Source organism: Eptesicus fuscus, chromosome 1 (genome assembly GCF_027574615.1).
Source record: "Eptesicus fuscus isolate TK198812 chromosome 1, DD_ASM_mEF_20220401, whole genome shotgun sequence".
Taxonomy (NCBI): Eukaryota; Metazoa; Chordata; class Mammalia; order Chiroptera; family Vespertilionidae; genus Eptesicus; species Eptesicus fuscus.
The window spans coordinates 49,863,916-49,886,786 of NC_072473.1; the positions used below are offsets into that span (position 1 = coordinate 49,863,916).

The 22,871-nt window shown below is 43.1% G+C and overlaps 1 pseudogene; it reads right to left on the reverse strand.

Moving 5' to 3' along the window:
- Positions 1-237: 237 nt before the first annotated feature.
- Positions 238-1,945, reverse strand: LOC103287480 (ribosome production factor 1-like; annotated as a pseudogene).
- Positions 1,946-22,871: the final 20,926 nt, after the last annotated feature.

A 22,871-nucleotide genomic window follows, 5' to 3' on the forward strand; every position in this document is an offset into this window, starting at 1 on the left:
AGGGACACTATGCTTTTCCTGAGTCATTGTCCTCACATACTTAAAAAAAAAAAACTCTCACCAAAATGAGTTTTATTTGTATTGACTACAGAAACAGTGATTGGTTATTCATAGCACTTGGTAATTTGTCTAGACACAAAAGGTGTATGAAATAAATAAATGCCATTTTGAAGAGTCTTCTGTCACAAATTTAATATAGGCCTGCTCAGCCAAATCTAATACTATTCCTTCAGTACTTTATAAATGGAATTTTCTTCTACTTGTATCTATTTCTGGGGGCTTATGGACCCATTCATATTTTCCATATTTAGAATCAAAGGTTCCTTTCTGAAAAGATCTTAATTTAAGGTAAAACAGTGCCCAAATCCTTGAATTTCCACTTTCTTTTCACTCTTCAATATGTATCTGTGAAATCTGAGGAAGATATAATCTCATTGATTGTGGTATGTGGCATCCTGCCTTCTAATAAATTGAGAATCATGGGGAAAGAGAGATGCAAACACCCATCCAACAGAATGATCCAGCCGTATTGTAAAATTATTCAGAATTATTTTAGGTATGTGTTCTGTGGGGTCCTTGCCTCTTCTCTTAGTTCCTTTTTAAAAAATATATATTTTATTGATTTTTTTACAGAGAGGAAGGGAGAGAGATAGAAAGTTAGAAACATCAATCAGCTGCCTCCTGCACACCCCCTACTGGGTATGTGCCCACAGCCAAGGTACATGCCCTTGACCAGAATCGAACCTGGGACCCTTGAGTCCGCAGGCCGATGCTCTATCCACTGAGTCAAACTAGTCAGGGCTCTAAATTTCTTTATACAGATGAAAACTGCTCATTTGGTCCATTTGGCAAGTGACTAAGAATTGATCCACTTGGTGTTTTACGATCTTCATTAATATTGATCAGACCTGTGAAATCTCCTGAGATGCACTGTGGAATATTTTTTTTTTCAGAGCCAGTCTTCTGTAACAAACATGTGAGTTTGGTATAACTGTGGAGAACTGTTCACAGAGTCGTACTATTCTCCCATGAGGTCTAGCTGATGTTGTAATGACAACCTTGGGAGAAGTTTGTTGCAGTTAGAAGCAAGTTCATCTGTAGCTTCATTATAAGCCACCTCTTCATCATTAAGGGTCTACTGTGGTTTCATCATATACTCACTGGTTGTTGATTGTCTTGGGTATAGGCTTTGGTGGAGCCTTATTACCAAGAGCCTCACTCTCTTTTTAAAGTTTTTTTTTTTTCTTAACTGCCAACTTTTCTTTCTGCTGTGGATGTTTTCACCACATGAACATTGCGTGTCGCCACTGTTTATTCTTAATCTCCAAAATGCTGAAGCCTGGAGGAAAGGCAGAGGCTTTCAGGAGTTGGAACCCACTTTCTGTCGCCCCATACTCAATGACTGCAGCCTCCTGAGGTTCTTCGGTAGCACCTTTGCATTTTTTTCTGCTGCTGCCAGCGTTCTCTTTGGTGTTTGCTCCTTGGAGTCTGTATGGAAAACTGGTCTCACACACTTAGTCACACATCTGAGTGCATATGTATATGAGGGCTCTCCTGTATTCACCCAAGGACACATTCTCAAGTATCCTGTCCTATTCATGAGCTCCCACAGTGTGCATGGGACTTTCAGGTGGCTGCCTGGGCACCTGTTCACATGGGTGTGTGCTTTTACACCCCCTCCACAGGCTCATCTTCATGCACATACATATGCTCATATAAATACATGTCTTCAAGTGCAGTTGTTCACACCCTGGGCCCTCACTGTCCCAGACCAGCTTGTAGATTCCCAGTCTTTGCCTGGAATCAGCATGGCAGGATATAAGGTGAGAATGTGACAATGACTGGTGATTCAGCAGTTCTGCTCCCAGTTCGCAGGACGTCTCTACTTTTCCAGATCTTTGCCCTTGTCATCCCAAGCAAGATCAATTTGCCACATGCAGTGCATATTTGCTGCAGGAGGCGCAGGAGGGAGTGTAGAGACTTTAGAAGAGCATATGAATGCATAGAAACTCTTAAATACTTCTGAATGCCATTCCTACATTCCATGTAGACATCCTCTTTACCAAGTGGATGGCCAGCCACTGTTGCATACCTCCAATGATGTGGAGCTCACCACCTATTCAGATAGCTTGTTTCATCTTAGGATACTACCACAGGTACCTTAACCAGCCTGAGTTTGGGTGTGTATATCTGAGACTTGTACAAAGGGCCACCTCTCAATTACTGGGTCCAAAGAAAGGAGTTTTGACATAGACTCTCAAGTCATGGCAAAACCACTTAGCAAGAGTAGCATAGGGCCATATACCCCAAAGAAGGAGGTTTCACCCCCAGAACCCCTCTCTGCGGTTCCACAGCCCAGTCAAATAATGTATCAGTTGAGTGTTGGGTACTGGCTCCCGACATGTGTAAAAAATCCGCACTGGGGCTTGTTCCTGTGTGGCTAATTATAAATCATCTAGATGCTGACATATGCTATGTATCTGTGAAGCACAGGTCCATGAGCTGAGGAGAAAGAATAGGCCATTGGCATAGATGGACTTAAAGAGAGCTGTGAGTTCATTTCTGGGCGATCTAGGAAGCTTTCTCAGTAGTTTCCCGGTTCAGAACAGAAGGCAGCTTGGTGTGGCATAAAGAGCATTGAACAAGGAGTCAGACTGACCTGGATGTAATGTCCACCTTTGCCACATCTAGGCTGAGTAGTCTTGAGCAAGCCACCTCTCTTCAGTGGATAAAACTCAGAGGATTTGCCATTACTACAAGCCTGGCACATGATAGATGGGCAATCAGAATGGAATATGGAGGGATGATCCATAAAGGAAAGAAGGGAAAGTTCTTCAAGGAAGAGTGAAATTAGAGATAGGAGAGGGAGGAGACACAGAGTCAGGAGACTTGCCCTGGATGTAAGCATTGAGTGTGAATGGTCATGGGAGAAGGGGCCAAAATGAGACACTTGCAAATTTGTGTGTGGGAGCTCCAACTTGGTGTTCATGCAGTGAAAAGACCAGGAACCCCTAGAGTAAGAAGACATGACGTCAATCCCTTTACATCTGAGCCACAACTTGCTAGCTGTGTGCCTTTGAGGAAATTACTTCATCCTCCGAGCTTTAGTTTATTCTCTGCAAAATGGAGCTAATAATAGCACCCACCTCATAGATTGTTATGAGGCTTAAGTGAGTTCAGATGTATAAACAGCTTAGAAAAGTACCTGGCCTGCAAGCATTAACCATTGCTATTATTTATATACTGAGCAATATGGATTCAGGCCCTACTATATGGCAGGCTCTGGGCAGATCTATAATGGTTAGCAAAATTGTTGTAGGTCCCTACCCATGGAGCTTTCTGTCTAGTAGATTAAACATGAGAGTTCTTCCTCATTCACAACCCCCAAGTACCCTGTAGGTGGGTATGACTGATTTATTCTAGAAAATGTCAGGTATGAAACTTTCTGATTAGTTAACAATTGTAATCTCTCTAGCACCAGTGTGTGGCAATCCCACCTGGTTGGCAAGGTAAAGGGATGGTGATACTGGGGTCCAGTGTACTTCCTGCATCAGCACAGCCTGGGTATGGGTATGGGGAGTTCACTCCTAATGCTTGCCCCCGTTCCCCAGTTGTCCATCTCAGCAAAATGGGTGTAGTTTGCTCAAGAGTCATCTGAGATTGGACAATGTTTGTTTTGAGCAGTGGGAGAGATGGGGATGAGCCCTGGGTAGGTAAGATGGGAAGTAGGAAGCAAAGCTTTGACTCTGACATGTATTGGACACAAATTCTTTTTTTAAAAATATATAATTCACTATATATCTTTTTTTATTGTTTGGGTTTTTCTTCCATGACTATGTATCTATAATTTATTTTTTTATATTTGTTGATTATAAATAACTAATTGTATAGAGAAACAAAATAGAAAGACATAAAATAATAAAAATGCTAAGATACTTTCTATTTATATAATTCTTTATGCTTATAAAATATTTATCTAATTCATTTAACTTTTCACACAGTTTTTACTTTAAAATGTCCTTACAACAAATGTCTACACAAAAACTTGTACATGAATGATCAGAGCATCATTATTCATTATAGTAGAAAAGTAGGAAAAACCCAGATGAGTGGGTAAACAAAAGGGGTATATACAAGCAATGGAATATTATTCAGCTATAAAGAGGAATGAAGTAATGATACATGCTACAACATGGGTGAACCCTGGAAACATGCCAAGTGAAAAAAGCCAGTTACAAAATACCACATATTGCATGATTCCACTTATATTAAATTTCTAAAATAGTCAAATTTCTGGAGACAGAAAGTAGAGGTTGCCTGAGAATTGGGTAGGTTGGGAGGAAATTAGGGGTTACTGCTAACGGACATTGCCTTTCTTTTTGAGATAATGCAAAATGTGTTAAAATTGTGATGGTGGTTACACATTCCATGAATATACTAAAAAACATTGAATTTTACACTTTCAGTGGGCCATTTGTCTGATATTTGAATTAAATCTCAATAAAGCTATTTTTAAAAATATGCCTACATTGTTTTCCTCAGAACCCACCAGCTAAATTTCCAGGCACTTCATTTTTTTTTCTTTATTGATTAAGGTATTACATATGTGTCCTTCTCCCCCCATTCCCTCCCCACCCCCTCACTCATGCCCTCACCCCCCTGGTATCTATGTTTATTGGTTATTCTTATATGCATGCATACAAGTCCTTTGGTTGATCTCTACCCATTACCCCACCCTCCCCTGCCTTCCCTCTGAGGTTTGACGGTCTGATCGATGCTTCTCTGTCTCTGGATCTGTTTTTGTTCATCAGTTTATGTTCATTATATTCCACAAATGAGTGAGATCATGTGATACTTTTCTTTCTCCAACTGACTTATTTTGCTTAGCATAATGTTCTCCAGGTCCATCCATGCTGTTGCAAATGGTAGGAGTTCCTTCCTTTTTACAGCAGCATAGTATTTCATTGTGTAGATGTAACACAGTTTTTAAATCCACTCATCTGAGGCTGTTTCCAAATCTTAGCTATTGTAAATTGTGCTGCTATGAACATAGGGGTGCATATATCCTTTCTGATCGGTGTTTCTAGTTTCCTGGGATATATTCTTAGAAGTGGGATTACTGGGTCAAATGAGAGTTCCATTTTTAGATTTTTTGAGGAAACTCCATACTGTTCTCCACAGTGGCTGCACCAGTCTGTATTCCCACCAGCAGTACATGAGGGTTCCTTTTTCTCTGCATCCTCGCCAGCACTTGTCATTTGTTGATTTGTTGATGATAGCCATTCTGACAGGTGTGAGATGGTACCTCATTGTCGTTTTGATTTGCATTTCTCGGATGATTAGTGACTTTAAGCATGTTTTCATATGTCTCTTGGCCTTTTGTATGTCCTCTTTTGAAAAGTATCTATTTAGGTCCATTGCCCATTTTTTGATTGGGATTTTTATCTTTCTTTTGTTAAGTTGCATGAGTTCCCTGTAAATTTTGGAAAGTAAACCCTTACCGGTGATAACATTGACAAATATGTTCTCCCATGCAGTGGGCTTTCTTGTTGTTTTGTTGATGGTTTCTTTTGCTATGCAGAAGCCTTTTATTTTGATGTAGTCCCATTTGTTTATTTTCTCTTTAGTTTCCATTGCCCTAGGAGCTGTATCGGTGAAGATATTGCTTTGGCATATGTCTGAGATTTTGCTGCCTGTGGATTCCTTTAAGATTTTTATGGTTTCCTGTCTTACATTTAAGTCCTTTATCCATTTTCAGTTTATTTTTGTGTATGGTGTAAGTTGGTGGTCTAGTTTCATTTGTTTGCACATATCTGTCCAATTTCACAGCACCATTTATTGAAGAGACTCTCTTAACTCCTTTGTATGCTCTTGCCTCCTTTGTCAAATATTAATTGAGCATAGTGGTTTGGGTCGATTTCTGGGTTCTCTATTCTATTCCATTGTTCTATATGTTGGATACAAATTCTTACTTTGAGTTCAGCTTCTTTGGTGCCAAAAGAAATATCAGGGGGGTTTCTGGGTATGGGTGGGTTGAAAGACCATACCTGACAATATGGCTTGTGGAAAAGGCTGCAGATCGGTATTGCTAGGTTTGTTCCCCCCACCTCCCCAAATCACTAGAGAAAGTTAGAACTAATATTAGCTAACATTCATAGAGCACATACTATGTGGCAGGCACTATTCCAAGCCCTTGGCATATATTAACTTATTTCACCATCACAATAACTCAGCAAAGCAAGTGCTATTATTTTTGTCATCCTCATTTTAGTGAAACACAGAAAAGTTCAGTAATTTATCCAAAGTCATAGATCTATTAAGTGATAAACTTGGAATTTTAAACCCAGGTAATCTAGGTCTGAAGTCCATGTTATATCCACTATGTTTATGTAATCTGTGCCTCAGTTTCTCTACCTATAAAATGAGGGCGTTAGATTGGTTTCTCTCTCAGAGTCCTTCTGGCTCTGGCACTCTCATTATTTTTTTTTTTTTTTACTTTTTAAAATTGGATTTATTGGGGTGACAAAGGTTAATAAAATTATATAGGTTTTAGGTGTACAATTCAATAATATATCATCTGCATATTGTAGTGTGTGTTCACCACCTCAAGTCAAGTCTCCTTTCATCATGATTTATATTCCCTTTACCTTCTTATACCTCCTCCCATCCCCCTTTCCCTCTGGAAATTACCATACTGTTCTCTGTGTCTATGAGTTTTGTATTTTTTGTTTATTCGCTTCACCTTTTTCACCCATCCCCACAATGCCCCTGCCCTCTGACACCTGTCAGTCTGTTCTCTGTATCTATGAGTCTTTCTATATTGTTTCTTAGTTTATTTTGTTCATTAGATTCCAAATATAAGTGAGATCATGTGATACTTGTATTTCTCTGACTGGCTTATTTCGCTTAGCATAATGCTCTCCAGCTCTATCCATGCAGTTTCAAAGGGTAAGATTTCCTTTTTTTTTACAGCTGCATAGTATTCCATTGTGTAAATGTACCACAGCTGTTTTATCCACTCATCTACTGATGGGCACTTGGGCTTCTTCCAAATCTTGGCTTTTGTAAATAACTCTGCAATGATCATAGGATGCATATATTCTTTTAAATAAGTGTCTCAAGTTTCTTTGGAAATATTCCCAGAAGTGGAATCATTAAATCATAAGGCAGTTCCATTTTTAATTTTTTGAGGTAACTCCACACTCTTTCACACAGTGGCTGTACCCATCTGCATTCCCATTAACAATTCATAAGGTTTCCCTTTTCTCCACATCCTTGCCAATACTTGTTGTTTATTGATGGTAGACATTCTGACATGTGTTATGTGATATGATATCTCATTGTAGTTTTAATTTCTCTGATGGTTAGTGACTTTGAGTATCTCTTCATATGTCTATTGGCCATCTGTATGTCCTCTTTGGAGAAGTGTCTATTCAGGTCCTTTGTCTATTTTAAAATGGGATTGTTTGTTTTTTTGGTGTTGACTTTCATATAAGTTCTTTATACATTTGGGATATTAACTCCTTATCAGATATATCTTTGGTGAATATGTTCTCCCATACACTGGGTTGTCTTTTCATTTTGTTGATGGTTTTCTTTGCTGTCTGGCACTCTCGTTATATTTCATATATACTTCTCTAAACTTCCAGGCCAAGTGGAAAAAAAAAACTGCTCCCCAAATGTCAGTGATTTCCACTCAAGTTCCCTGGGGAGGAGAGGGAAGCCTAGGTCATGGAAATGAGCCTGCACTGGAGGCCAGTCCTCCCAGTGGCCCCTAGGTCCTGAGAACAGCTGGAGGTTTGGGAAATTCTGGGAGCCAGGTCCAGGACCTGGTCTGCATTTCCAAGTCACCAGTAACAATAATAAGGAGCAGCAGTTCACTCCATCTGGGTTGGGATGTGGGGTGAGAGGTTTCACAGTGGGTAGGGGAGTGGAGTTCTTTGACCCTACCTCTGAGCTGCTGTGGCTGTAGGCTGTCACCAGGGATCTTAGAGTCCAATTGCATCTGTAGTTCAAAGGCTGAGACTGCCAAGGGGCAGAGGAAAGGAAGTCCTGCACTTGGGGAACAGGGCTTGAGGCCCTAGAAATGGGCGTGGGCTGACTTTCTATGGCCTTCCCTTTACCCTGGGCTGGATCACCCTGGGAACTTGAGAGAAGAATGTGATATAATATCATGCAGTAGCTGCTGGAAATAGGACACTAATGTGCTAGCCCAGCTTAGGCCTCTCCTTTCTCTTAGCCTCAGTTTTCTTATCAACAACATGGGCAGAAGATTTCCTACTTTATAATTGATTGCAATAATGATATATTTGGGAAGGACCTGCCACTTGCAGGTGCTCAGCAAATCCGGGTTCAATTTGAGGAAAGTTGATTGGCTGCCCTACCTGATCCTGGGCCCATGGCTTGTATCCTCATTGTCCTTGTCTATAACATAAGAGAAATTGTACTTTCCTGGGAAGAGCCTAAAATTGGGAACATCCTATGCAAGTGAAAGACAGTAGGAAACACTGATATTAGGACCTGGAGGCTAAAAAAGTGGGTGGCTTAGGTAATTCACAACTCCTCCTATCCTCACACCTGGTTTAACTAGTTCAGAGTCTGGAAAAGAGACTCCATTCCACCCTGGAACCACTGCATCTCTCCCCTCCAGTCCCTTCCTGCATTCACCCTGTATAAGGCCCCTCTCCTGGAAGGACTCCCAAGCTTTGGGCAGGAAGGGGAGTCCCTGTTGACCAGTGGGAAAGTCAAATCTTTGGGATATGACATTCCTGAGATTATCCAGAGAACCTCTGGGGGTTGTAGCTGCTAGCTCATTCTTCCTGGCCCAGCTTTTGCTTGCTGTGGAAGCGGGGAGGACAGTAAAAAGCGGGGCGGGGTGGGGGAGGATGTTAGAAACTAGACCTGGAGAAGCCCTGTGGGTCAGGTGAGGAAATGAGGACTGGGGAAGATGGAAAGGAGGCCCTGCCAGGACTGGCAGGAGGGAATTAAGGTGAAAAGAGTCCAAGGCAGCAGGGATTTCTGTCACAGGGTTATAAAATGATATGCAAATCAGCATTCTTGAGGCTATAGGTCAGGAACTCTTTTGGGGGTGAGTGAGTGGGTATTAGGCCACAGTAGTCCTGGTGGGTAGGCAAGGAGAGTCAGGCCTTCTGAGAGGCCCCTAACTCCAAACTAGTAGGGATAACTCATACCCTCAGAGAGGAAATAATGGGGAGATAGACCCTCTGGGGATTTCTCAAAAAGGTGATCCTAGACCCTGAGTTCTAGAAGACATTTCTTCCATTGCCATTTCCTGGCCTGGATTGTTCCTTATCCTCTTGTGATAGAAGGGTAAGAATTGTCAGAGACCCACCTATCAATGTAGGCAACAAGTCTGAAGCCCAGCAAAGAATTGGTCAAAGTCACATGGTCAGGCCAAATGCCTGTGTTGATCATTCTTACTCTGAACCAGGTCTCCTCTGTCCTTTCCAGGGAAGAGATTGGCATCCTTCAGGGCTGTAGCACCCCACTTCCAATAGACATCACAGCCTGAACAGTAATGCATGATCCCAGGCCACTGGGATGGAATTTAAAAGTGGCTCCATGGCACTAATACTCTAATTTAGGACCTGATGGTACACTCAATCTAGCCCCAGTTCATACACCACTCTCCACCTACCCAGGACTCTGAGTACCTCTGAGGACCCAGCCTTTATCTACACCTGTGTTCAGTCCAATACAGCCCCTATTCTAGGCCTAGCCTGCAGGAATTGGCTGAGTGCATAGAGCACACACATACACTCATGCACACACAAGTGGCCAAACTCACTGCACCCCTTCCCAGTGGAGACCCCAAGAGACAGAAGAGTTAGCTCCTGAGGATTCTGGGGAGCCTGGTTCCCACAGTGGCCATAGTCTGTGTTGGCAGAACACAGACTCAGCCTGGGGATGGTGAGAACTCACTCTGGAGGAAGGGAGGGTGCTGTGAATAGGGCTCTGTATGGTTCAGCTGAGAGGGCTGGGGGAGGCTGGAATGTGAAGAACGTGCTCTCATGACTGGCCTCAGGCTTGGGCCTGTGGCATAGAGCTGGCCAGGAACTGTGGGGAAGCAGAGAAACCAGATAAAGAAAGGACAAAAAATGTCTTTAGGCTTGCCCTTAACAAGATGAGGGCTGGTCATAAAGCCCACAGGTTTAGCAGAGAGGATAGCTGAGAACTCCATAGTCTGGACAAAGCCTGTGAGTAGCATTTGCAGCTTGTCTCCAAGCCACCCCTCTCAGACCTCCCAGCTTCTTCTGCAGCAACCAGCTTCTGCCCCATCTCCCTTTTGTCTCTTTCTCTTTTCCATTCTTTCAACATGATTACCTTTATCTCTCAAAAACTCCTGATCTGTCTTTTTATGTCTGGCCACTCTACCTGCCACTAGACTGCAAGCTCCTCAAGGGCAGGGATCATATCTGCTTCTGTGCAACTTTGCATTTGCAGGTCGACCATAGCACCTACTGGGCAATTTTGAGCAGGTGCTCCACAGACCCCTCAAATTCAACAGGTCCAAATGAGATTCATTACAAAAGAAAGAACCCCTGCCCCCCAACCCACCTTTTCATCTATTCCTTACATCAGTTAACAGCCCCATCATCCATCCTAGTTGCCCAGGTTATGAAGCGTGAATTCATCCTTGACTCCTCTCTATCCTCCCACATTCTATCATTGGCTTTGGGTCTAATGTATGAATAGTTCATATCTTGGTTCCCTCCTTTCTATCCCACAGACCACTGGCCCGATCTGCTCTGGTGTCCCTATCTCTAGTTTTGTCTAACTTCCCCCACTCCCATTCCTAATCTATTCTTTACTCAACATATAGAGTGACATTCTATAAATCTGACTACGTCAATCCCCTGTTTAGACTTCTTCAATGGCTCCCCAATGGGCTCACCATAAAGTTCAAGTTTCTTCATGTGACTTAGAAGGTTCTTCACAATCTGACCCCCATGTACTGCTCCAGACTTATTTCTCACTCTCTCTTTGGCACTCTGCTCTCCAGCCAGACTATGCATAGTTCCTCAAACCACATGCTTCCACATCTCCTTGCCCTTTGCTATGCTCTTCCTTCTGCCTGCCATATTCTTTGCCTCTTTGTCTGCCTCATGAACTACTATTCATCCTTTGAGATCTGTTCTAAATGCTGCTTTCTTCCCAAATGTCCTCATGACAATGCACTTGCACTCTCAGCAACTAATTACTCCTTCTGCTCAGTTCCACAAGGCTTCATACTCTCCAACAACACTCACATGCAACTGTGATGATTTGTGCACGTGCCCTACAACCGTCCCCCCAACTTGGTCATGAATTCCTCAAAGGCAGGGAACATGCCAGGTATAGTTGAATCTCCGAGTACCCAGCACAGGGCTTGGCCATGAGGAGTCTCATAATGAATGAATGAATGGGAAGACTGTCACCACTAATCATGGTCTTCTTCCAGAATGGCTGTCTACAAGCAGAAAACAAAAAGAGATTTTACTTGGTAGCAGAACTTTCTGGTACAAAAGTGCATGCCTCATTTTTTTCCTGTAAGTCTCTGAGCTACCAAAATAGTGCCAGGATCAGGGTCCAAAGTAGAGTGGGACTCATAGTTCTGGCCCAGTCCTGGTTATTCTGACTGCAGAGAGAAAAAAATAGGATAACATAAAATTGGCAGCCTCATAGGCCTAAATTAATGTAAGCTCGGTTCTGACATTTACTAACTATGTGACCTTGGGTAAGTCATTTCACTTCCTCTGGGCCTTGTTTTTTTCTCATGTGTTACATGATGATAATAAAGCCTACCATGCAGATTATTGTAACAGTTGAACAAGGTCACTTATTTGTATCCTGTAAATTTAAAGCCAAGTTAGCTCCTGAACTATCTTTAATTCTGTTATACTTATGATAGGTTGAGGCAGGGTTGAAGAGAAGGGAATTTAATATGAATAGGCCCTCAGAACAGTCTGTCCCTCCCGTCAATTCTTCCCCTAATTTCCTAGAATTGTCACATTTAGGACTCCCTTCATCTTTTCTTTTTACTAGCCTTTGTCCACTAGTGAGAATTATACTGACTTGCTGAATCCTAAATAGGTGCAATTTGTAGCTTTGTAAGGATATTTCATATTTGCCTCTTTTGATTGGTCTTACTCCTCTTTTGACACTTAACCTCATTCCAGAATTTTTTATTTCCTTCACACTAACATCCCTCAAGGGCCTTGTCAATGAACATGGGGTGGGAGTTGCCTCCTATCTCTGCTCTCTCCTGTGGCCAATTGTGGGTTGAAGATTCACCAGGTTGTCTGGTGGTCTACCAGGATGGGTCCGACCTTTAGTCATTTTAGGGTGCTCTAAATCTCCAAGGATTAGAGATCATTGTTGCCTGCACCTGGTATAGTAATCATTGTTCAGAGGATAAGAGAGATGAAAAATACTGTGGCAAACTCTTTTCTGATAACCTTTGTTTGGTTTAGAGGCTGGCTGCATAAAAGCAGAAGATCCTTCTATCTATAAGGGAAACCCTTTTTCCTTTCCTTCTTAACTGTTGAATTAACATTTCTACCACTACTTTTTTAGACAAAGCCACTGAAATTGCTTATCTAACTATTGCAAAAGCCTCCTAAAAGATCCCCCTGCTTTCATTCTCATTCCACAATCCATTCCCCACACAGCAGCCAGAATGATCATTTTAACGCAGAAATCACATCTTGTTGTTCTCCAGCTCTACACCCTCCAATGGCTACCTACTGTTATTTTAATCAAAGCCAAAATCCTCACCCTGGCCTCAAAGCCCTGCATAATTTGGTTCCCACTGTTCTCTTCAACTGCTGCCTGAAATCTTCTGTACTCAGATTGTCAGATTGCTGGCTCCTTCTTATCATTCAGGCCTCTGCTCAAAGTTTAGCTCCTCTGAGAAACCCTCTCTGACCACCATTTCTAAAGTAAAGCATTCCTTTTATTCCTCCTGCCCTGTCACTCTCTAACTTATCCTGTATATTTATGTCTATGTCTATGTCTATGTCTATGTCTATGTCTATGTCTATGTCTATGTCTATGTCTATGTCTGTATCTGTATCTGTATCTGTATCTGTATCTGTATCTGTATCTGTATCTATATCTATATCTATAAAAGGCTAAGCGACTGTCCGACCATCGGACCGGTAGCTATGACATACAATGACCACCAGGGGGGAAAATGCTCTGACTGGTAGCTATGACATGCACTGACCACCAGGGGGCAGACACTCAAAGCAGGAGCTGCTGAGCTGTGGTGACTTGGCCGTGGCAGTTCTCCAGTGATGCACCACGGAACTAGAGGGGAGAGAGTCTGATTCCAGGGTGTGTCACCTGAGAACCACCCCCTTGCAATCCGGGACCCCTCTGGGGATGTCAGAGAGCTAGTTTCAGCCAGATCCCCACAGGCCAGGCCGAGGGACCCCACCTGCCAGAGGGACCCTGCTCACTCCACAGATGCCCTTCGAGCTGCAGCACCGCCCCAGGTGCAGCTGGCTGGGGAGGGACCGCAGGAGGTTGGCTCAAGGGCATGTTGGGCCTGCCTTGCCCAGTCCCGCCCTGCTGGCCACCTTCTAATTAATTTCCTTTCACTGTGCATGAATCCATGCACTGGGGCACTAATATATATGTATATATACATTTATTAATTTCATAGAGGAAGGGAGAAGGATAGAGAGATAGAGACATTGATGATGAGAGAGAATCATTGATCAGCTGCCTCCTACATGCCCCACACTGGGGATAGAGCCTGCAATGCAATCCGGGCATGTGCCATGACCAGGAATTGAACTATGACCTCCTGGTTCATAGGTTGACACTCAACCACTGAGCCATGCTGGCCGGGGCTTCATCCTGTTTTTTAAAGTTTATCCTTCTTGGTTCTTAGTGATGTCAGAAATTCCTTATTTATTTATTGGTTTCCCTGTTTATTGTTTGTCCCTCCTCCATGAGGACAGGGACCTTACCTGCCTAGATCACTGCTATATCCTTAACATCTAGCACAGTGCTTTGAAGGCCATTGGCACTCTATGACATTTATTGAATGAATGAATTTATAATGTGCTTTATCATTTTAAAAAGTGCTTTCAGGTACATTAATTTCTCACAAAACCTGTGAGGTCAGTATTATTACTATCCTAGTATTGTGGATTCAGAAACTGAAACTCAAGAGGGATTGTGTATCCAATGACACATAATCAGTAAGTAGAGGAAAGTGGCCCTGAACTTGGGCTTGCCAATTCTAAATACTACTCTTTCTACCAATACACCTTGCTATACCAAGGATGGTATGTGTCAAGTCAATGCTAACTGCTCCTTTGATAATCCTTATTTTCAGACTTTGGAACAGTACTATGAACTGTGAAGATTGTCTCCAATCCCTTGACTTGGGGCTGCTTCCTATGTGATGAGAGTGAACCAGAGGAGTCAGCCAGTGGAGTAGGAGAAAGTATTATGGTGTGGGCAGCCAGGAGTCTGGGTTTCTAGGTTCCATTTTGCTCCACTCATACTTCATTTCCTTTTCTGTGGGCCTTAGTGTAGCTTTCTGTAAAATGGGAAGATTGAACTTGCTGCCTGCAAAGATCCCTTCCAGTTCTGACTTGCATGGGTATCTGCAATGCTTTGATTTCTTCTCTGTTTCATTTACAGTGCTTCCCGATGCAGAAGGGGAGGAAGAATGCTGGTAAGTGTGTGAGGTGGGGCTCACAAGTGGCATGCAATGGGACTTAGTTTCTCAGTGCTCCTAATGAGCTGGCTGATTAGTTAGGTTCCTGGGCAGTACAGCCAATAGCCTAGGTGTAAAATCTGGAGACATCCTCTCTGTCTCCCTCCAGTGGGCATTTCCTGGACTACTCAGGCCTGGCCTTTTGGAGGTGAGTGAGCATGCAGAGCTTCTTCATTTCTCAGATGAAGAGTTTTCTCTGGTTAGGGAGCCAAGGAAGGATTTCTCTGAAGAGCTACCAGCAAGTGGCAGCCACACATATGCTTCCCTTGTTCTCAGAGTCCTTTTGTCCATTAGGACATATATTAGAGTTGGGAGGTATGCTGGAAAAGGGAACAGGTAAGTGGAGGGTGAAGGAAAGAGACTTGACATTTAAGTCAGTGTCTTTGGTATTTCAACCATTTGATTTATCTGGAAGACTACCAAGAAGTTTAGTTAGGACTTGGGGCATATATGTAGCCTTGAGGGGAAAAAATTCCCTCCTTTTTCTCTCTAACAAGTTTCTTTTAGCCTGACTGCTTAACTGCCTGACTGCCTATCTGCCTTCTGCCTCTGGTATCCTACTTGGGTGTGGACAAGTGGGTGTCATTCTGAGAGCAACTCCCTTTTGTTGAGGGGGACACAGTCATCTAGGGGAAGATGACTGCTTTGGGGAAGAAGAGAAAGAATGATACTGGCCAGGAATGCATTTATTGCCAGAGCCTGAACTTCTGGCATCATTCTGGCTTTGCTGAAGTCATCTAGGTCATCCTCCTTGCTCCATCCTTACCTCAGCCATTCCCATTGTCTCCAATTAATCAGGATGAGCTTGTGACTTGAGTGAGCATGGCTTCTAGGTGGCAATAAGGATTGGGGACTTGTGTGGAACAGAAAAACACCAATTAACAAGTGACATGCTAAGGACCTGTGTGAGGTCCTGAATACTTCCCCAAGTAGTTGCAGTTGGTTTGGGCACAGTCTTACTAGGAGGCAGAGAGGGCATCTGGTAACCTCCCAAGGACTTTTCCACCTTAAGAGGTTGAGTTCTTGGGTGGTGGCTGCTAAAAAGGAAGAAGAGCCAGCAGGATGAGGTATTTATTTGCATTGCCATGACAGCAGATGAGAAGCAGGAACACTGCTTTGATCAGCACACAGCATACATCTGCTTCTCCACCCCACTCCCCAGCCTCCACCCCCACCCCACCTCCTCCCTCTTCATACCAGGGTTTCTTGCTGAGTACAGTTCCTGCTTTGCAACAGAGACTTGTGGAGGCACAAGATCTGTGGCCTGCCCATACTTGGGGAAGGATGAACTTCTCCATTTGAGAGACACCAGCTGCAAAGGCTAAAAGGGAACCCCTCAGGCCCTGAAATAGTGACCTCCTCCTCCAGACAAATGCATTTGCAGCTGCCAAGTTGCCTCATTAGAATATCTCTGCCAGGCTAAGTCGCCAGTTCTGAATCCTGGCAGGTGGGCACCAGGTGATTGAGTGGTCTATGGCTTCCAGAGGACAGAGGAGTGTGGTTTAATGTGGGGCCAAGCAGAAGAGGTTGCCACTTACAGAGCTGAGCTGAGACTGGTTGTGCTAATTCTTCAGATTAAAGTTTGAAAATGTCTATTTAAGGGCAAAAGTGAACACTGGTTCAGGCTGATCCGAGGACAGTCTGGCACAAATTATGAGCTTTGTGGATGTGGCTATGGAAGGGAGTGAGGGAAGGCAGAGAGAGAGAGAGAGAGACAGAGAGAGAGAGAGAGAGAGAGAGAGAGAGAGATATCAATGTGAGAGTGACATATCGATTGGTTGCATCCTGCACACACCCGGACCCAGGCTGGGGATCGAATCTGTAACTCAGGTATGTGCCCTTGACCAGGCATTGAACCCATGACCCTTCTGTGTGAGAGCCGACACTCTAACTGCTTGGCAACACTGGACAGGGCTCAATGACTTCTTGACTTCCAAACCTCACACTTTTGCTTAACCCATTAGCTCCCCTTCCTAGCAACCGCAGAAGTGAGGAGGCTGCTGACGTTCCTTCCCCCTTCCTTGCACCAAATTTTCCCTGAGGCTTCTTGCTCCCAGTGCACAAAGTTCTTTTTGTTGTCTGGAGCCATTCAGGGCTTCTCTCTAGGCTCCTGATGAGGCAACCTGGAGGGTGGGGGGCAGGTAATAGTTGGCTTGTAACAAGAGGTCTGGGTCCCCAACCAAACTGGCTCCAGCCTGGCCGCAGGCTTGGCTTCAGTACCAGACTCCATCCATAAGCTACCCCAAACCTCTCCCTCCGTCTCTGAGGGGACATGGAGACAAGTTTAAAAAGGGAGAAAATATAAAAATAAATACATTTATTTAAGTTGTTATTGGGCATCACTTCCAAGATTCAGGAGGGCAGTAGACTGAAATGTTGAGCCGATGAAAATCACCAGAATAATAATTCAGTTGATTTTCTTTCTTTTGAAAATGATTAAATAATTCTTGTAACTTTCTTTTGAAAATGATTAAATAATTCTTGTAACTAATTCTTGACAGATCTGGTCAATTAGCATTTGCTATTGTATGAAGAACATTTGCAGGGCATAACTTATCTATCATTTGACAGTTATTTTACATGGCAAGTTGGAATAGTAGAAAGATCTACTTGGTTAAGGGGATATCTGGAATTGATTATCATTTGAGATAGGAAATATTTCAACCATGGTCTATAGTGAATTCCGCCAAGACAAAAACAGTGGGCTGTGAATTGAAAATTCTAAGATCTAGTCCCAGATTTGACATTAACTTATGTGACCTTCAGTTAGTTGTCTACCTTCTCTGGGCCTCAGTTTCGTTGTCTGAAAAAATGAGGTTAAACTAGAAGGTCCCAAGGTCTTCTGCACTCTGACTCTAAGTCATCCTCCACTGCACCCCCTTCCCCCCACCATGCCAGAGTCAGACTGAAAGGAAGGAGAGGCAGGGATAAGGTCAGTGCAAAGGCCAATTGCAAGATGTTCTTTGGAATGGGGGAAAGATTTCTAGATCTGTGGAGGAGTGTAACAGCTTTTTTTGGAGGAGTGTTAACAGCTTTTTTTTTTTTTTTTTTTTTGTGGTCAAAAGGTGCTTGGAAGCCCAGGTTCCTGGTGCAGTAATGCAAAACACAAAGTCAGGCGCTGGCTTACAAACGCAGATCGGGCAAATGTTCTGAGACACAGTCTCATTGGCCATTTTCACAGCCTGCGCCAATCCAGAAGATCAGAGCAAGTGCTGTCTGGCATGGGATATCTACACAGGTACTCAGGAAGGAATGGAAGTTGCAGGTGGAATGACAGGTCTAGAAAGGACCTGGGAAGTGCTATCAGACACTTCAACCACAAGATCTAACAGATACTTCACACTCAACACTAAAGATCATAATTCTTTATCATTCTTCTGGAAAACTTCTTCTTCAAGACTCTCTTTCTTGGCTAATGCACTATCATCCACCCAGTCACTCAAGCAAGAATCATGAGAATCACCTGGATTACTTCATCTCTCATTTGCTGCCATCCAGTCACCAAATCATGCCCATGAAACTTCTCTGCAATGTTTCCTAAATCTGCCCTTCTTTTCCACCAACACTACCATAGCCCTCCATCTCAGCCCTTAGCAGCTCTGGCATGGATGTTTGCTACATCTTCCAAGCTGGTCTTCCTGCCATCATGCCCTCCCTTCCAGTCCTCCTCCCATATTGGTGCCAGAGTTCTCTCTTTAAAATGAAAAGGTAAAAAATTCCAACCTTTTGCATTAGCATCCAAGGTCCTTTACAACTTAAACAGCCTATCTTTATTGCTTCATCTCTCACCATATTTCCACATTTCTGAGTCCCATGGGACAACTCACTATTTTCTTTATGTATAATGAATTATCATATTGGGCTCTCTACTGGGTGTGTCTTTGCCCCTCTACTTGGCCTGTCAAGCTGTCCTCTGGCATCCCTTCCCATCTTGTCCATATTTCTATTATAACAGATCACACTCATCTGAATTTGCCTCTTTTCTTTATCTCCCATAGAACATGAGCTCTTTGTGTACAAGAGCTACATCTGATTGACCCCTGTATTCACAGAACTAAGCACAGGGCTTCAAATAAATAATGACTCTGCCAAAGATTGTCCTTTATTTATGATGGCATAGCAAAAGAGCTTTTGATAATCATATTAGTGCCTTCTTCCTCTCAGCAGCCTTTCTTCCTTATCATTTCAGCTCTGAACTAGCTGTTACAAATTGGCATAGAGTTCCCATTTGTTCCAGATGACAAATTGTTTTGTGATAGAGTCTTGAGAGTCCAGTAGTTTCAGCTAATGGTGCAGATCCAGTTAAAACACATTTCCGCCAAACCTTTGAAACTTGGAGGTTGCCATACATCTCAAGACAGAAAGGGCATTCAAGGATGATATTAAGCAGTGGGTTTCAAAATTGTTTAATATTGAGATCCTCAAGATTCTTTGCAGGAAGTGAGGGCAGAACTGAGTTGAGGGGTCCTTTATTCAACCACATCTATTTTATCTTTTTGAGATCCCATGAAGTTTTCATTTGGAGACTGTAGTTAGCCCATATAAAAGTGGATGTTGGAGATCACTTTTGTAGTCCAGTGTTCAAATGGCTAACAAGCTCCTTTTTATACCATTCCTAATTGCCCTCTGGGGCCCGCACTAAATTTTCCAGGTATGGTCAAGCATTCCTTTCCATTCTATACTCAGTCAAAAGTTCTTTTTTATATTGAGCCAAAATCTGCCTCACAACTTCCACTAAACAGTCCTATTTTCACCCCTTGGTGTCTCATGAAAGTCATATGTTCCTTCTTCTCTATGACTAAACTGCTAGTATTTAGAAATGGAAGGGACCTGATAGCTCATACAGTACAATGCTCTCATTGCAGTTGGGGAATTTGAAGTCAAGAAAAAGTAGGTGATCTACCTGAACAACAGCAGACAGCTTGTTGGTGGTGAAACTTAGACTAGAACCCAAATCCCAGCTCATTTATAATGTCCTCCCCAGAATTGTTCTTCCCTAGAGTGAACCATTCCAGGTCCTAAATTGATCACTCACAGTCATGATGACTTTTCCCTAAATTTACTCCTAGTTGGCAATCACCATTGGCTAAAGATTAGCATCTCAGCTGGTGGAAGCCCCCTTGTACCCAGGCTTTAGTGGGGGTGGGTGGTGGGGGTAAGTGAAAAGGTAAAGGAGAGCAAACTGTCAGAACTAGAGCTGCTCCCCCCCACACACACACATACAACCTTTCTTCTTGTCATCCTCCTCTTTCCATAAGACTAAATTCCATTCAAGCAGCCCTCCTCCATGCAGGGCAGCTTTCAAAGCCCCTTCTGAGCTGTTAGCTAGAGAGTCCCTGCTGTGTGATCTTCTACATCCCAAACTCAGAAACAGGAAGAGCTGGTTTGGTTTAGTTTTTTTGAGAAGAAAAATGAAAACATAGGAAGTAGAGCTCCTGAGAACAGAGGCTTCCAACTCTGTGTCCACGTGCTCCTGGAGCATGATATTACAGGGAGGACATTCCACAGGGGAAGGGAACAGCCTTGTTATTAAAAACAAAACACAAAGCCCTCCAAGGTTTGGAAAGAGAAAAAGGCTAAAAAGGAGATTCTCAAGGAGGGAAGGGCAGTCGTGTTCAGAATCTCCAAGCTTTCCCCACCATGCCCCACTGTGGCTGTCATCCTTTGATCTCACTGCTGTTATCACCACATCTGCCCCCCCCCCCCCAGAGATGCTCTGATCCCTTTAACCTATGGCCCAGACTGGGACTCAGAACCTGCCTTTAAAATAAAAAAGATAAAATCAGGAAGAAAACAGATATAAATTAAGTACAGAACAAGCAAATGGCAGAACAACATGTAGACTTTATAAAGTGCGTGTTTTTTGTTTTAAGAAAGCCAGTAAAAGCAGGAAAGCTCTTTGCCGGTCCTCAAATATCTCTCAGGGCAACTACTTCATCACCCCGCATGACTTGCTGTAAGTTTGCCTGGCTTTCTCTCCTCTCATCTCCCTGTCACTAGGAAGTGGATGTCATCTTGTTTTCCAACCGCAGTTACTAAAAGAACTAATGCGTAGGTATTTTAGAAAAAAAAAAAAATCACTCCAGAACTTCATTGTTCCCTTCCAGTCCTGGTTTTGGGGCTGCAGTACATGGCTAGTTCACAACTAGTTGGCAGAGTAGAAGTGTGTATTATTTGGGTGCCAAAGGAATATGGTCCTGAAGAAAACAGCTCTGGCCACCTCTGGAGCTTCTAATAGGCACACATATACATGTGTCACATATGTGCAAGTTCATAGCCTCTTTACCAAACTCTTAGTTTTACAGGGTAAACATCTTCACCACACAAAATCTTACTACTGTCTCTTGCTTCTCAAAGAGGACTATTTGTCTCCCCTGGGCCAAAAGTAATCAGAACATCTTCCAGGAAGATATTTTCAAAATTACCTACTAGGAATGGTCCATTTTCCCTAAAAGATCTGGGGAAAATATCGTTTTTATATTAAAACAAACATAGATATATGGTATGAAATAGCATGCTAAATTTACATGAATTGTAAGCTGAAAGTGGAGACTTCAAAAGAATTTCTCATTTGTGGCTAGCTGCATTGGCTTCTGTAGCTCCTTCGGGCTGTGTGGAGAATGTTCAGCCATTGGGGGTACTTTGGTGCAAAAGTTTGAGAAGCACTCAATGACACATTGGGCTCCCTGAGGTACAAACTGTGTCTCATTCCTCTCTGTATCCTCATGTTTAATACAGAGCCAGCCCTAGAGAGAATGCTAGAAACTATTTGGTCCATCCCTCTACCCAAAGATTTGGCCATCCATCCTTGCCAAGAAACAAGCAAAAAAGGTAGCACTAAACTGTCAGAAAGAGCTGTTTCTGGAGAATTCAGACAGCTCTGGGTCTGAATTCTGTCACTTATTAACTGTATAATCACCTCTCTGAGCCTCAGTTTTCTCAATTTTAAAATGAGGATCCAAATACTCAACTCTTGGGTTGTTGTGGGAACTAAGTGTGATAGTAGGAGAGAGAGTGTTCTATAAGCTCCCAGGTAATACACAAATTATAGTTATTAAATGATTATAAAATGATCACCATGACTAGCCCAGGCAACAGGATGAGGGAAGGTGAAGATGTTTTTTCCAATCCAAAAGTCTGATTTTAGATTAAGAAGGCAGGAGCTGAGGTCTCAGGAATGAGCCCCTGGGCCTATGGGACAGGAAGGGCCCATGTTGAATCATGGGTCTGGAGTCCCACCCCCACTCCAGGGAGGCTGTGTGCAGGCCAGAGGGCAACTTTGGATTGAGTGATGGAAATAATAGATATGTTTCACACACCTGAGGTCTTCAAAGACCAGATATGCTTGCCTTCTTGTGTGTGCCAAGGAGTCCCTTGGAAGCCAGGCTCATAGAAAGGGTCATTTGTCAGTGAGGGCTAAAGTATAACCAGACATAATGACTTGGATGCTAGCGAACTCCATGACCTTGGGTAAGTACCTTCTCCATCTGGGCCCCAACTTGCCCATCATCAAATGGGGGATTGGATAGGATAGTCTCTAAGGCCCTTTAAGCTCCTACACATGATGGTTATGTGACCCTTAATTGGAAAGGGATTTGATCCTGATTTCCCAAAAATGTGATTTTTAAAAAATGTGATCAATCTGGTCATCTGATTGTTTAATAATACTTAATCTTGAACCCTAGTAAAAACAACAACAACAAAAACAAACAAACAAACAGTTAAAAGCAGTGTGGGGAGGTCTGTCTGGGCCTGCCTTCTGTTTGTAAGTCTGCTGGTTTCTATGGCTCCTTCTGCCCCTGCCTGGCTGGACTGGCCCAGCTGGGCATTTCCAGATCAATCCATGATCACAGTCCAGGTGAGGGATGGGTGGATGATGCAGGTGTTTCCCAAGCCCCAGGCTGTGACCCAGGTAGCTCACAATATAAAATGAGGAAAAGAAAGAAAACAGGAAATCCTGCCCAATATAGTATGTACCTAATTGTTCAAGAAGAATTCCTTCAAGGCAGGTCTGTTGCCTCAGAAGCCAGCAACAGCTGTGGAGTTGATAAGCTGCTCCACTCTCTGGGATTCTGGGACTGCCCTACCCATCTCAGTCTGATTAGACCTTTCCCATTCTATGAAGCTCAATTCA